This window comes from Uranotaenia lowii, chromosome 2 (assembly GCF_029784155.1).
Source record: "Uranotaenia lowii strain MFRU-FL chromosome 2, ASM2978415v1, whole genome shotgun sequence".
Classification (NCBI taxonomy): domain Eukaryota; kingdom Metazoa; phylum Arthropoda; class Insecta; order Diptera; family Culicidae; genus Uranotaenia; species Uranotaenia lowii.
In genome coordinates, this window is record NC_073692.1 from 122,350,215 (window position 1) to 122,366,923 (window position 16,709).

The window sequence follows — 16,709 nt, forward strand, 5'->3', positions numbered from 1 at the left end:
ATTTTACTGCATAACTCTTCAGCAAATGGAACCTAATTTGGCATTAAATGGTATTTGGATACGAGTAATGCTTCAACGATAAATTGAAGTCCCTTTTTACTTTCAGCAAGGAAATATATAGGAAGAAAGAGGGAAGGGGGCTTCCAAAAATTCTTTTGGTTTAACAAATTTAACAATTTAGTTTTCAATTGATCAATGAATAAATCAAGCACGAGTTTACATTTTTAGGACAAAGCAATTGGCGTTGAGAACCAACAATATGAAAACCGGTGAGATATAAAAACAGTACCATAGTACCAGAATTTACTGTTTAAAAGTTGTTCAGGATCGCCCCTGATGGCATGGATCGATAGCATCAGACCTTTCTCCGATAAATGAAAACCGCACACATTCTTAAAACATTACAAACATAGTGGACTGTATTTAAGCAACATTTTTCTTAGACCTAATTACAAAACTGAACTTAGCTTAGCTTAGCTTAGCTTAGCTGGATTGACTACTCACATCCACCTTAATCATAGAACTGGAAATGCTATATCGACAGTTTTTCAATCATAATTATTATCTTAACGGTTATGCTCATTTTACTTAGTGCACTTTTCATAAAGCGACCAACCTACTTTATTTTCAAGATATACTCAGAACAAATTCTTAGATCGTGTTCCCCTAACTATGTTAAACTCTTGTCATTTGACTATAAATCTGCTGATCTTTTAAAAACCACTAATTTGAAATATTCCAAAAACAAGGTAAAACATTCTACTACACATATTTCACACACCCAAATAAAAATTTAGATGTATCTGTGGATGTATATTTATTAACTCAAATATTCTCCATTCCTACCAGAACTGAAACCAACATTATGTTCAAGCTTACATTAGAACAAGTATAGTAAATATGTACTGAGGTAGTTTATCATAATGTGTGATTAAATTATAATTTTTTTGAAAGAACTAATTTTTAAATAGACTGCAGAGTGACATTTAAGCTACAAATATTGTATGGAAATATATGAAAACAAGTGTTGTCCGGTAACATTGTGATCTCTGAAAAAAAAGATCGTTCGAAACGACCAACATAAGAAGGCATTCGATAAGAAAAATATGCATGACAAAATTGTTTCAAATGATAACCCACAAAATTAAGAAAAATTCTCGCTTCAAATTATTGGAAGAATAATGTTGGATTGTGTATATCAGTCATAGTGCAACCGAGCGTGCTGATCCAAACAGAATATTGTGTATGAAAGATTAATCCATTTCATTGAAATCAGTCATTGTACCTACAGATACGGTTCAAACAGTCGTTAATTCATCCCTCAGGGACACCGTAGAAGCTTAGTCATCCTATAGCAACTCCACACTTTTATGTGGATGCTAAGTGCACAAAACTCAAATTGATTCAACCTTCACATTTTTGTATTAGAAATCGCACCACACCGCACTTAAGCCCCCAATAAGCAGAATCGAATTCTACTCTACTTCACCGTCTCAATTGAAACACTAAAAGAGAGTTTGAGCACGTATAGGGTCAAGTGGGGTAATTATGAACACGGGGTAATTCCGAACAAGTGCCATACGCGCTGCTGTGGGGGATGAATGAACACAAAAAGTTCCAAAAGTGGTAGTTTAACATCCGATTGATAGCTGTAAGGTGTTTCCGATCTGTTTTCAAATCATAATGATATCATTTCAGATGTTTTAAAAAACCATTACCTCGTGAAACGGAAATCGTTTCGGACAGTGTTTAACTTAGGGGGCCATTCATTGATTACCCAAGCATTTCCAGATTCCTTTCCCCCTCCCTCCCCTTGTTAGAAATTCATTAAAAAATTACTCCTCCCCCCCCCCCCTTCTATAACATCTTAACACATTAACGATCGTGGAGAAATCTTAGCCGGGAAACATCAACACTCGGCATTTATATCCCAGAATCCACTGGCCAAATTCAATGAATTTCATAATTAAATTAGGTCTGTAATGTGTTAAGTTTTGAATTTTTGAGAATTTTTTTTTCCAGAATTGAGATTTGGATTAAGAAAAAAAAAACAAACCAATTCTTTTCAGTCTTTGAAAAAAAAATTTGAACCCCATTTTTTTAACCTGAAAATGAAATTTAAAAAGTGGAAAAAATGAATAAAACAGAAATTTTGAAAAAAGCTCAATCCGTAACCAAATTTTAACAAGTTTTAATTTTGTTTCGAAAAATAGTGATAAAAACTTGCTTTTCTTTCATAGAAAAAAAGGCAGTCAAAACTTTTACCGGTAATACCAAAACCGAAAACCTGTATCCCAGGAATAGTTCTCTTACACCGAATACAGGTTTTACGTGCTTCCAAAACCAGGTTTTTTTTTGGTAATTGATAAACAATAAGGTTATAAACCAAACTTGAAGAAATGTTTAATTTGACTAAAAATTAAATTCACCATTTGTTTACAAAAGGTTTACTGATTGAGCTTTTATTCATACCTGTGTGAAATTTTACAATATTATGAACCTTAAATCTCTGTGGTGAACATTAAAATATATGAAAAACTTTGATAAATTTAATTGGTGAATAAGTCCATAAAGCAAAGGTGAATTTTCCTTTACGTTTGGACAACGTGCTGCTCTTCAGAACATTTTCTTGCAGTCTAATTTTTTACCTAGATACTTTTTTCAATGTTAATTTAAGCCTACCCCTTTTCAGATACCTGATAGATACTTGTTTCAATGTTATTTTGTTCGATTTTTTTTTTTAGTTTGGTGCAAAATAAACATATTTTGGTTGAAGATTTTCTCTTTCAGTTTGTTGAGGTAAACTTCGGTATTACTTCAATTTTTTTAAAAGAATAGAGCTACTTATGTAAAATTTCATACAGGTGATAACAAAATTTATAAGTTTATAAGTGTCAATATTTTTCAAAACTGTCGATCGTATAGAACTGACAAGAATGGTAAAAAATGACTGTTCATTGATCCAAAAAGATTTTAATGAGTGATTTACCAACCAACCCTTTAAAACTATTTTCGAATTTCCTGTATATCTATGGGTTGCAATTTCATGTTACCTCGCACGTACGTAGGCTTTTCACGTACGTGCGAGGTATCATGAAAGCCCACGACATTTTGGTGAAGACTTGATGTTTGCTGCGCAGGACATTTTAAACGGATGTAAAAACTATCGAGCCTAACTAGTCTAAAATTTCACACGTATGGAGAGGTCCTATAAAATAAAATGTTCTGTAAAGACATAAAGAAATTGAAAAAAGAAACTACTCAAAATGTAAAAGATGCAACAAAGAAATTAAACTCTCGAAACAAAAGATAGAAAAATATCAATTAAAAAGAACACTAAATAGCTAATTATCTATTGTTTTACATCGTAATTTTGATTACATTTGTTTATTTTGCAAGTTTTATACATGAATTGGATTGAGTTTTTATAAAACAACCCATTTTCTTGTTACTGCTAATAATTTTCATTATTTGGTGATAAATTGAGATTTTCTGTCACCATATAAATCATATTGGACAGGTCTCGGGGTAAATATGAACATAGTCCGGGGTAATTATGAACTGAGTTTGGGGTAATTATGAACATAATTTTTTAAGTAAAAAATCACCATACACTGCTTACTATGGATAAATGTAACGTATAACTACTGTTACTTTTCAAAAATTTTATACCAAGTTCGTAATCCATGTTCATAATTACCCCCTAGAGAGTGGGGTAAATATGAACAGACGGGGTAATTATGAACAGACGTCCCAAGGACAGAGGTTGCGACCGAAAAACAAAAGTTGTTCTACAGAATGATTAAGAGCACGGAAACATTCATTGATGGTAGCTTTTCAGAGTTTGTGATAAGAAATTAACATATGGCGACTGTAAGTGTGCCAAATGAAGAAATTTTGTTCATAATTACCCCACCTAGCCCTACTCATCTTAAGCTCCTATTGATAAAGATGTTTCGATTACTTGGTAGGCAATGCGTCAGCACCTTGTTTTTAACTTTTCCACTATTTCTTCCGAAAATCATCATCATAGTTTCTTTTCTCTCTTCTTAATCTTAGACTTAATTACAAAACTGAACTTCCGACGAACAATTATTCTGACTGAGCAGATGTCCGTGAGTTCGAGCAAAAGAGTAAACATCGAACACAGTTGTACCGGATAAGTTTTTCAATAACTTTCCGCCAACTGTAACGTTGATAAAGTCGCGAATGCCACAAAGATGGTAAAACGACTATAATCGAAACAAAAAAAAATATCCTGACTGATGGCCATTCTGGCCTCTGACTCTGGCCCCAAGGCCTCAGAAAATACCGTTCTTGCTCCAATGATGGTTGGATGGGAAAAGAGACCGAGTAAAGGGTTAGATTTTGCTAGACCCTTTGGAAAAGCCACTTCGTTTCCGAGGAAAACTCGAATGTATTGGCGCGCATTTCAGGGGTTAATGCGCGCAGCATCGCCATGTTACTACTGGGCCTTTTCTATTGTTAGGGTGGTTCAACGAAGCTCCTTCGTTCCAGAACAAAAGGGAATAATAATATTTCTTCGAATTATATGAATAGATAGCTGTATTATTAGGCGTTTTCTAGGATTCAAAAGGTTTAAAAAGGGTTTAAAGAGATTTTCTTCTAGCACCAAGGTTATTTGAAATTTGAGCTAAAATTCTGTTTCAAACTGCATTCTTCATTAACATGACGTGAAATGATGAAACAAATTTTAAATCAGAAAAACACAGGCTTCGATTTTTTTTGTCTAGTTCGTGTATTGAAAATTAACAGTTGTATGAAGAGATTAACCACCGTAATTTTTGTTTGTTACTTTGATTGATCGGCCTAGCGGTGAAAAGTGATGTCCTTTTTAGTAGGGACATCTAAAGATTATGAAATTTTTTTATATAGATGGATAGAAGGTTAGAAGAAATGAAAGATGGTGAAAATGAGCGGGTAGAATTTGTCTAGAAGCATTACCATCACATACCAAATTTTTGTTCCTCACGAGCCTACTACTATGAAGTGGTAGATACAGATAGAGTTGCATCTACCACCACACATTAGTAGGCTTAGCGTGGTCCGCCCCACAAGCGAGAACTTGTAGTGCGGACGAACGGTTCGTCCGCACTACAAGTTCTCGCTTGTGGGGCGGACCACGCTAAGCCTACTAATGTGTGGTGGTAGATGCAACTCTATCTGTATCTACCACTTCATAGTAGTAGGCTCGTGAGGAACAAAAATTTGGTATGTGATGGTAATGCTTCTAGACAAATTCTACCCGCTCATTTTCACCATCTTTCATTTCTTCTAACCTTCTATCCATCTATATAAAAAATTTTCATAATCTTTAGATGTCCCTACTAAAAAGGACATCACTTTTCACCGCTAGGCCGATCAATCAAAGTAATTAACAGTTGTGTTTATGAATTATGATAAAAATTCAAGTATCTTATACAGGGTCCAGCAATTGAAGTGCTACATTGAAACTAACAAATAATTTGATCAAAACAAAACCTTTTTCTTTTCGAAATGAAGAGTTAATCACCGTAAATTTGTTTAATGAAATTATTTTATCGGCAATATCGGTGAAATTGTATATTCTTTGAGAAAGAATATTTAAGAATTGAAAGAATATAGACGGATAGAAGATTAGAATAAGGTGAAAGATGTTGAAAATGAGCGGGAGGGTAATTTTAATTTGAAAACTTTTTTTTTTACCCTCCCGCTCATTTTCAACATCTTTCACCTTATTGTAATCTTCTATCCGTCTATATTCTTTCAATTCTTAAATATTCTTTCTCAAAGAATATACAATTTCACCGATATAGCCGATAAAATAATTTCATCAAAACCTTTTTCTTTCAAAATTTAATACGATTTACATCAAAGCAGATCATATTTTCAAAATCCATTGGCGCCTTTCGATTTTTTTTGTACTTGAGCTTAACCACTCGCTGCAGAAGCTCAAGGCACATATTCTAAAAATCCCGCAGGTGTTTTTTGTGGTATTTTATCCCAGGATTCAACTAGATGGCGCTTCATATACTTCCAAGCCGTCACGTTTTGTGGAGTAGACTTCGGGCTTCTGTATACCCTAGACAGCCAAGTCCATAGGGTTCAGGTCCGGCGAACTCCCCGACCACTCCGTACTCGAAATTAATCCTCGAAAAAAAAATCGCACACAAAAATTGGTACCTCTTTCCTAAGCCAATGCGAAGTTCTGCTGAAAAACCACGAAGCAAAACCAAAATGAGGACGTGTCCACAGTACGAGGACAAGCCGTAGAACTATTTTCGATACGTAAATTGATTGATCTACACCTCTTCAGGGTGTTCGGTTGATCTTCACCAGGAAAGTACGGGCGATTCCAACTCAGACCTTCAGCAAGACAGATTTCTGTCATCTTGTGGCCTTTAATACGTTTGCATAGGTTCGTGATCTCTCTGGCAACCAAAATCTGTCATCTGTTTTTTCATGAACCGCTGTACGGCGACGAACTCATCGGCAGAAAACACGATATTCTCCAAATTTTTCGTGCGCCGACTGCGTAAGCTGCGCCTTCGTCCTTTCTACCCGCTCTCGCTTCTATTCAAACGAGAGGTCTTGAAATCTTAGGATCTTGTAAGGCTGGGCATAAAGATCATCTTCCAAGATCCGACGGCGATTTTGAACCGGTGTGTGAAAATCTATCGCCAATTTAGGGTTACTACGCCAAAAATTCTCTCAGGGTGCATCTTGACGATCTTCACCATGGTAGGTGTCGCCACTGTAGCTTGACGATCCCCACCATACTATACATGGGTACTTCTGATCTCCAGGTATCTTCCAAGTGCGAGCCAAAATAAAAAAAAAATACATACACTCATTAGACAACTCACGAAATATGTCTTTCTACCGTTTCACAGCCTGGAACTAGGCAATCAAAGCACTACATTAAGGTTCGAGGACTATTTTTACAAAAAATAAACACTTGATTACAAAATTAACAAAAATATCCTCTGATATCTTAGACATAATGTTAACAAGGTGACAAGGTGTCATCTAAATCGGTTTTGTATACTTCGTAATAATCACTACTAAAGTTTTGCAGCAGTTCAATTGCCGGACCCTGTACTTGTCCTACAACACTACAAAATGTTCACTAAAGAGATCGATACATAGTCATGCTTATGATTTGTGTCAAACTCGATGATATTTGAAATAATTTTAAATAATTTCAAAATGGAAATTCGCGAAGTTTTTGAATTCCCGGGATGAACACTAGACCGCTGCAAGCTTTGTATGAAAATTTTAAATTCTTAAATTTTTACACCTCCTATAACTTTTTCTGGTTATTTTTGCTGCCAGAAATAGCAATAAAAATGTTGGAGGCGATCCATCCAGTCCTGAATTAGCGCACGATTTTCAATTTTGTATGGAAATTTGTATGAGAAAACAAAATTTTTCATTCAAAAATCGCCAGAGATGTTCTGATGTTCACATTTCATGTGAACATAACACAAACCTCAATTTATATATATATTTTTAAGTTATTCAATATTATATAAAATTTTTGTTTTCAAAAAAAATTTTTTTTTAATTTTATCATTTATGACTTTTTATTTGAAAGCTGTGTAACAGTAGGATTGATATAAAAAATCTCAAAAAAACTGCTTTACATTGCCAAAGAAATTATTGATTTATATAGCATTTGCAAAAACATTTCATGCAATTTTTAACAGCTCTAGCTAGCAAAGTATGCAATTTTTGAATATTTTTCAATGGATTCAGATTTTTTATTTTGGAATGATTATAACTTTTTTTATGAAATTCTTAGCTGCTTGTCATGTTAGCAAAAGTTGAAGCTTAAGAATAGTCAAAACCAGTAATTAAAGACCGACTTCAATTTATGCTTATTTGAATTTTCTGGATGATTTAACGTGCAAAAATTTATTCTTCCATACAAATTTCCATACAAATTTAAAACGCGTTGCGCTTACTCAGAAATTAACCAAATCATCTCAAATTTTACACTGATGCTTGGTGACCCAGAAGACATCGAAAAAACATATGGGAGCAAAAAGTCACTTTTGCAGCGGTCTAATGAACGCTCTAGTTGTATTCTTGACCATTCCAAAAATCAAAGAATCATTTTAATACAGCAAAGTTGTTAGAAGTCATAAGCATTTTAAAAACAAAATTGTTTTTTCATTCGGAATAAACTACAAAAAAAACCTTCTCAAACGTATTGACTTGATTTTAAAGTATTGACAAACTAGAAAAAATAACCAACACAATGGAACTTTTGTCATCAAGGGAACGCAAACAAACTTTAAGTCCAGCTTCCAAAAAAAAAATTGAAAAGCTTTGGATTGTTAAAATAAAAGGTCCCCAGCCCTCCAAATCTCACTCCCTTTGATTATTTCTTTACAGGGAAACTATTTTCACTTCAAAATTAATCGTTACTTTTCCAGTGTGGGACGAAATGTCCATTTAAAAGAAGCGTGCCCTGTATGATGAATTTGAGAAACCTTTGAATCTCGTTGTTACGGTTTAAGGCCAAAATGATCGAAAACAAATGTCGAGATGGATCATAAACTTAAATTACGTTTCCATAAGAATATTTATTTTTTAATTCGGGCCAGTTGTTTATAAATTATTATTATTTTAATTTGTTTTCGAACTTATTCAACACCCTGTACTATTGGCGTTTTTTCGCTAATCACTACGGGATAAATAGGAATTGATATTCATTATTTTTTTAAGAACGCTGGCGTTAAGAGTTTTAGTGAAAAAAGTCTATTTTAAATGAAAATTTTCGTTCATGTACTCTATCACAACGCTATTAATATAACGTGATGGTTTTAGATTAAGGTTGTCAGTTTGCCAAGATATTTCATGCAAAATTTGAAAACGGTCTGGCTTAGCCCGGTTGCCCGAATTTCATTGTGATTCATTATGATTCCATTTATTTCAATTCCAAATTAGTTTTTTCTGGATTGTTCACAAAGTATTGCGAAATTAGGGGTTAAAAGGCACTATTTCTCCATTTTAAATCCGATCAATAATAATTGGTTCATTGAGTTCATTTAAATGACTTTTTCAATAGATGAAAAAAAAACATGAATTTCAAACTGTTTGTTGGTATGCTAGCATTATAGAAGGCGAAAACACGCCCATACGCAAATTTAAGGTAGGTACTCCTGGACTGGAGTGAATAGAGAATGGAGTCTGACATTCTGTCTTTAGATATGCACTATCTTTCCAAAAAAAAACATGACAGAAAACTTTTCCAACACATTGGCTATGAAAAACAAACTTTTGATTAGGATTCTTGAAGTATCATTGAACCGAACGTTTATTCCATACCCATGCCTTTTTCCATGTATGGTAAGTCATCTGACATGCCTAGGGTTCGTGACAAATCCAACCGACAACGATGTGAGGCATGGCACATCCAGATTTTCGGTAAGTCAGTTGACATTTTAACGCTTCAACGAGAATCCAGCTAGTATTTTGCTGGCATGTGTCTCCCGACTGTTTGATACCTCCTACAACTGAAAATGGCTCGTCGGCTCGTCGTTTTTGCCTTCATCACGTCAAATCGGACCGCTCTCTATGCATACATGGTGGAATCTTTTCCCCCAAACATACTCCTCTGAAGATCCATAACGCGGGAATCGAATCTCGAAAACAACAGTATCCCGATTTTTGGTTTTGCTTCTTTAGCAGACTTTCAACTTTGGTAAACTGATACCGATTCCTATCAATGTTTAGATGTTTAGTTCATTTGTTGGTGGGTGGAAGTCGTTCGTTTTTCCATTTGAGTAAACTGTTTCACCAAGAGGATTTTCCGAAAGCGGCACAAACGCCTCGTGCGAGATCTTAGTGGATGAAAAATTGCAAAAAAAAACCCTTTTTCAGGCCCATATGCTCTCAGGCAGACAGTTGATGATAAAACAAAACGATTTGCTCCAGTTGATTCGTTCCGGTAGGATTCCTTCAGCAAGTTTGGGTCCCGGGTTAAGCAGAAAAGCTCGAAAGATTTTGGAGTACCCGCTACCTTCGTCAACTTGACTGGTGGGACTTTGTAACTTTTGCTGAGAAATGCTATCATTGCCGATGACATTTCTGCCGAGGGTTGTCTCCTTTCTTTTGTGAAGGGCTTTGAAGTTGCCTTTTTTTGGTGTGAAATTTTACTATTCGGTGTTGAAATTTAAAATAGACTCCCGTTGAACAGTAAATTCAATCAATGTTCTCTTTTAGCCCTATCGATTCGTGACATCATCAAACCTTCGTTTTATCTTCGTTGGAAATAAGACAAAATAACCCGAAACTGCTGGTTTTGATGAAATTATAATAGGGTTAGTTGCCCTTCTTTGGACCCTCTAAGCAGTGTTTTTTTTAAACCATAAGGTTCTTATAAATGGAGAGGGGTTAAATTTTTTCTGAAAGTCCAATTAAAGTTTATGATCGAATCTGCAAGTTTCAATGAGAATTTTCAACGTAGCGGGCACCACCCGCTATTGGAATTTTTACAAACATATCAAGACATGAATGATTAACATTTCCAACTTTGAACCTACTGTTCTTGTTTTGGTGCTGAGTAGGTTCTTTTCATTGGACCTAGATCAAAAATACATATAAGCAGAATTCAATTTGCAATTTATTTAGTAACACTGTCGCCAACTAAAGCCCAGCAAACATAAAATCGCATTAAAATGATAACTCAAGTCATTAAAAACATTACTGCGAATCGTAATTCCAACTAACGCAGGTAAAAGGTCGTAAAAATCGTTACTCGAAGTCGGATTGAAGTCTGCTTCATTTAATATTGGAACACAAACAATTGCGTGTAGTTCAGTCATTTATTGACGAATTCATAATTTGTTTTTCATACAAATGTAGCATTTTCTTTACTCTTTCATAAAAAAAAATTAAAAAAAATTATTCATTGCTGTTTCGAAGAAATTCTCGTACTTTTCCCGTAATACGGCACATTAGGCGGCGCACACCCTTTTCGTCCACCGTTTTGGCGATTTGATTCCACCAGTTCTTCATTTGAGTCATGTTCCTAACAAGTTTTCCCTTTGCCTTAAGCCTCCGCTTCGTGATTGCCCAGTATTTCTCTATCGGCCGGAACTGGGGGCAGTTTGGGGGGTTGAGGTCCTTCGGTATTACGCTGACCCCGTTCGTTGCGTACCATTCCATAACCGTTTTGCTGTAATGGCAGCTTGCGAGGTCCGGCCAAAACATTACTGGACGGTCGTGGGCACGAATAAACGGCAGAATCCGTTTCTGTAGGCACGTTTTTTTGTAGACTTCTGATGTCATTGTCTTGTCAGTGAGAAAGACTTTGGTTTTCTGTCCACAACTGCATATCCCCTGCCAAATCATGTACTTGCGGGCGAATTTATCCGCAAACACGAACTTAAATTTTGCAGGTACATCCCCCCGAGCCGTCGCCAAATAAAATTTTTGACCTGGGATTTGCCCAAAGTCCGCCTTCACGTAGGTCTCATCGTCCATCAGAATACATCCGTCGAACTTGGTCAGCACTTGGTCGTACAGCTTTCGAGCACGGATTCTGGCCACATTGTTCTGCTTCAGCGTCCGATTTGGCTGTTTGCTGGCTCGGAATGACCTTATTCCTTCCCGGAGACGAATTCGTCGCACCGTACTGTGAGCGGCCTGGAACTTATTGGCCAAATCGCGGTCTGAAAGATTGGGATTCCTCTTGACGGCCTTGATGACTTTCCCACGCAGTTTCCGGTCGACAGTTCCACTCCGACGCTTCGAATGCGGCTTCCGAGCCGTCGTCAATGTTTCCTTGTACTGCTTGATAACACGCCATACGGTATTTCTGGGCATTTTAAGCTGTTTAGCTAGCTTCGATGCCGACAACAATGGATTTTCAAGAAAACTGTGCACAATTTGATCTCTCCGTTCGGCTTCCATGGCGGTTGTTTACAAAATGCTATCGTTTGGTGTTATGACATAAATACATGGTGAAAGGAAATGAATTTCCCGACACGTGGGTGAAAAAAGTTTCCAAATCCGTCCACAAGGAGCGCCACAATGAGCAAAATAATTTGTTCCAATATTAAATGAAGCCGACTTTAAATGGTTTAAATGGGATATGATAAAAAGTCCGCCCTGTTTGCAAATTTTGAAGATTTTTCCCGCGTGGGTCAAGTGAGAGAACAGCTTTGTTGTTCTCTCTGAGACCAGCAGTGCAACCAGATTGCTAAAAATCAGATGGTGTATTTGCAAGAATTGCCCAATGGCAGAGGCAGAAAATATTGTCGCTGGCAACGGTTCACATGCGTTGAGAGGAAAAACTTGTGCTCTCTTGCATTCTTTCAGTATGGATGAATATGGTGTCGAATATCGTTCAAATCGTATACTCTTATCGCTTTAGCCAGATGTAATAAAAATATGTATCTATCTTGCCTCCACTTTGGAAAGTAAATGCTGGTTTTTTGAGTTTCATACGATCATTCTATAATGTACATGAGACGTATAACAAAGTTGTTGAGAAATATATCTACAAAAATGTTTGCTGGGAGTTCTTGTTGAAAAAAAAACTAATTTAAAATAAAAAAAAACCACAAATCAGTGTCTTGACTTAAAAAAAAAGTCTTATTCCAAAATGAAAATTAAATGACAAATGCAAACCAACAATAAAATTGAAATTCAAGATAAAAATGAGTGCCCAATCCGGAATTAGTTTTTTATTTGAATTTCTATTATCGAACTCGAAAGAAAAAGTTTTTAAAGTAATTGGTTAAAAATATTCAAAATGTAATACGAATAACAATTTAAGATTAAGAATAAGGTTCCCATAAAATCAAACATTAAACATTGAAACTATGGTCAAGCTCTACAAAATGTAACTAAAGATACATTTGAAAACATAACTAGAAATGCAGATCAAATATTTAGTAAATCAAACACAGAATTTATAACCATTTGAAAAAAAAAACAGATAAGTAATCCAATCGAGTTCAGTTCTTTTATCAAAGATCTCAAGTTCTCAATATTCGAAAAAACTATGAAGCTGAAAATTGAAAATAGTCAATGGGAAAATAATATGCTGAATCCAGGATATTCCCAGCAAACATTTCTGTAGGTATTTTTCTCACAACTTTCCCACGCGGAAGAACAGATTTTCAAACCTGACAGACTTTTCATCATATCCGATTTATATCGACTTTAAGTGACCATTTTTACGATCGTTTACTTATTTGGTAGGAATTGCCATTCACATTAACATTATAAACGACTTAATCTATCATTTCTGATGCGATTTTATGTTTGCTGGGTTTATTTCGATAGCAGATAAATATTAAAATAAAAATATCTAAGAATCAACAGGACAAAACTTCGTTTGAATCAGTTGGACAAGAGTTAATTGAAATTAACAATCTTAGACTCGAACTGAAATGAAATTTAAACACAGAAATTCAGCAGGGGAACTGGGGGTATAATGTCCAATGTGGGCAAAATGCCCCACTGCTATATCTAGCTAGAAATGCACTTATTTTAAGAATTCTGTGCGTTATTTCCTTCTAATTAATATTAGAAACCTTTTGTACAAAAAATTAGCATCAAATATGCGATAAACCCCTGCAAAAATCATAAAAAAATTTATGCCATATTCCTAGCAATTTGTGCCTTGACTTTCGTAAGGAATTATGGCATCTAACAATTCTGTTATTTTGAACGATTTTTAATAAACATGTCTAGGTAGAGCGTAACGCGCCATGTCCGTTTAGCTTTAAGCATGTTTCATATTTATTCAAATTTATATGCAGTTTCATCACAACAGTTTTAACGATATTTATGTGATGTATTGGAAAACATAGCTTGAATGTAAACGAATATATTTAAAATTCCTAAATTTAATATAGATTTAATTAACTATTCACAAGAATTTCAATATATCTGGCACCACTGTGCGTAGCAATACATTTTTCCATCTGTGAAGTAGGATAGAAGTGTTTTTACCTGGCAAACACTTTCGGAGGCACTTGAATCAATAAACACTTATTAAACGTTAAACGGCGCGATTGGGTACACACATATACGCATTATGCCCCTGCTGAATCTGAAATCCAATTTTCAACCTCTTCTTCAAACTTCATAAAATTTGTGGCCTTTTGTTACCTTCCAGTTATTCTAACTTTCGAATTTAGACAAAAAATAAACCAAACTTCCAAACACAATCGAAAATTAAAGTTAATGTTTTCAAATGTACTCTTTAACAAGGCATTCTAATTAACGTGGGCATTATGACCCCTCTTCCCTTATAGCCGATAGGTCCAACCGGTCCAACTGAAACATCTACTGTAGTTTTTATTGATTTTTTAAATGATTTTGGAAAAAAAAGTGTTGAGCCAACGCAATTCACAATTTTGTACTTTTCTCAGATTTCCCGGTTTTATTCATTTGATTCCCGTTATAGCTAAAAAAAACACTTTTAAATGTTTTCTTTTACCTTTTTCATATTTATTTTTTCAATTTATATTGTTCCCAAAATATACTCAGACATTGAGCAAAAAAAATCTGGAATGCAATTAAGGGTAGATTAATTGAAGTGCTAAATCACTTTAAAATAAATCTTCTTATTTGATTTAAGCCAACATGAATCTATCCTAGGTTGCATATTGAGAAAATTCTTTACAAATAATATAAAAGTTTTAAATTAATGCAACAAACATACAACTTTTGTAATTTAGCAAGATGTTTGTACTTAATTTTATTGGAGGATGTTATTCTACCTTCTAATCTGTACTGCAAATCTTCCTTTAAAAAAAATACATATTTTTTAATGAATTATGAAATGATGTACTATCAATGTTCCTCTGATTCCCCTGATATATTCGAAAAGGTCTGGGTGTTCATAGAAAAAAAAACTTTGATTTTGTCCGGTGTTATAAGTATGGTAGATACAAGTTTTGGTTTTATTTGGTTTTCGATTCGATATCTATCTATCTAGATCTATCTTATATCTTTCTTTCCAAAAGAAAAGAGAGATCTCAAATAATCATAGAAATATTTCTCGTACTCAAACACCATCCTATACCTATTTTGGTTCCATTTGCTCGATTTGTTCTTCAGTTATACAAAAAATGTATGGAAGACCCCCTCTCTTATTGCCTCATTGAAAAAAGAGAGGGATCATTTGAATATTTCTCGTACCCAAATACCCTACCATGCCAAATTTGGTTCCATTTGATTGATCGGTTCTCGAGTTATGTAAGCATTTGTTTTTTGTTTGGGAAACCCTGCCCCTTTCCAATACTCCCTCCTACCAAGTTTCACATAAAGCGGTTCAACAGTTTCCGAGTCTATAGGGATCAGATAGACAGAAAAAATCCATTTTATATATATTTATAAAATACCACAATTTATTCGCCATATCGAAATATATCGTAAAAGCGAATAGTACGAAGAAAAGAAATTAAATTTCAGCTGATAGAAATCAGTAAAACAAATCGTTCGGAAACTTTGACTCATATGCCAGCATATTTGGAAATAATAATCAATCTAAGGTTTTTCATATGAATTATGTTTATACGAAAATTTAACAAGATGATTTTTGACAATTTATAAGTTCAAATGCTTTGCAATGAACTGTTATTGTACTTTAAAGCTCAGTTCGGCACTTATAAGGAACTTCTGTAGATTTTGGGTGATGCAAATGTTGTTTTGCATTTTGAATTACCTGTTTTTTTTTCCATTTTATTCATAGAACCGAAAAGAAATTAAAGTAACCAGATTACTGTTGCATAGTAGATGCGTATAAAACCCTCAATTTGAAAGGCTATGGTTCAAATCTCCTAGTGAAAAATTCAAATATATGTTTTATTAGGTATTTTAAAGTTAGAACGACCAAAAATGCTCAAATCTAATAACATTGATGGGTATTTGGACCATTTACAAAGAATAAAAATGAGCAGGGCTTCGAAATTGTTAAGTAACTCCCAGGGCCGGATCAAGCGATCGAGGGGCCCGGGGCTATTTTTTTAGAGGGGCCCCTATGATTCGATTTTTTTTCCAAAAGATTCCAGAGAAAACAAAACATTTTAAACGCGTTAAAGAACTGGATATGAGTTCTTCAAATAGTCATGTTGTCTGCTTAGAAGTTAGTTTCTGGTATCTTCAAATAAAAATTGTTAATAAATCACGTGTAAACATTGCGGAAGAGTTTAAAAATTTCTCAAAAATTAAAGCTCTGATTTCAGCTGCAAAATGCAAAATTTCCAGCCTGTGCAGCCAGGCAAGTATTGTTATTCATCACCCGATTCGTCCAGTGACTGCCCTTCAACTTGCAGATCTCTTCATCACCATTGTCAAAATGCATATGATGTTCGTTCAACCGAGGTACCTGATCATTTGTCAATTGGATTTTCGGAACGCAACGAGCTTAGCACAATGGAGGCCCCCGAGCCCTTCGTCACAGTCGCGCTGATTCCAGCCAGCGTCAACAGTCGTTCCGGCATTGTGTGCGAAGAAGGCAACGGGGCTCTCCAGCCTGTGCAGTCAGGCAAGTACCCAGTTTTAATTTCCGATGCACTGAGTGATTGCCCCTCGCCTTCCAGAATCCGTCTTACCGGTCATGGAAAAAACACCTCAACACATTTTCGATGCCGCAAACCCTGCTGACGGTTTACGCATGTATTATCAGAACGTTCGTGGCCTGAAATCAAAAATTATCGAATGCTTCGTCTCCACAT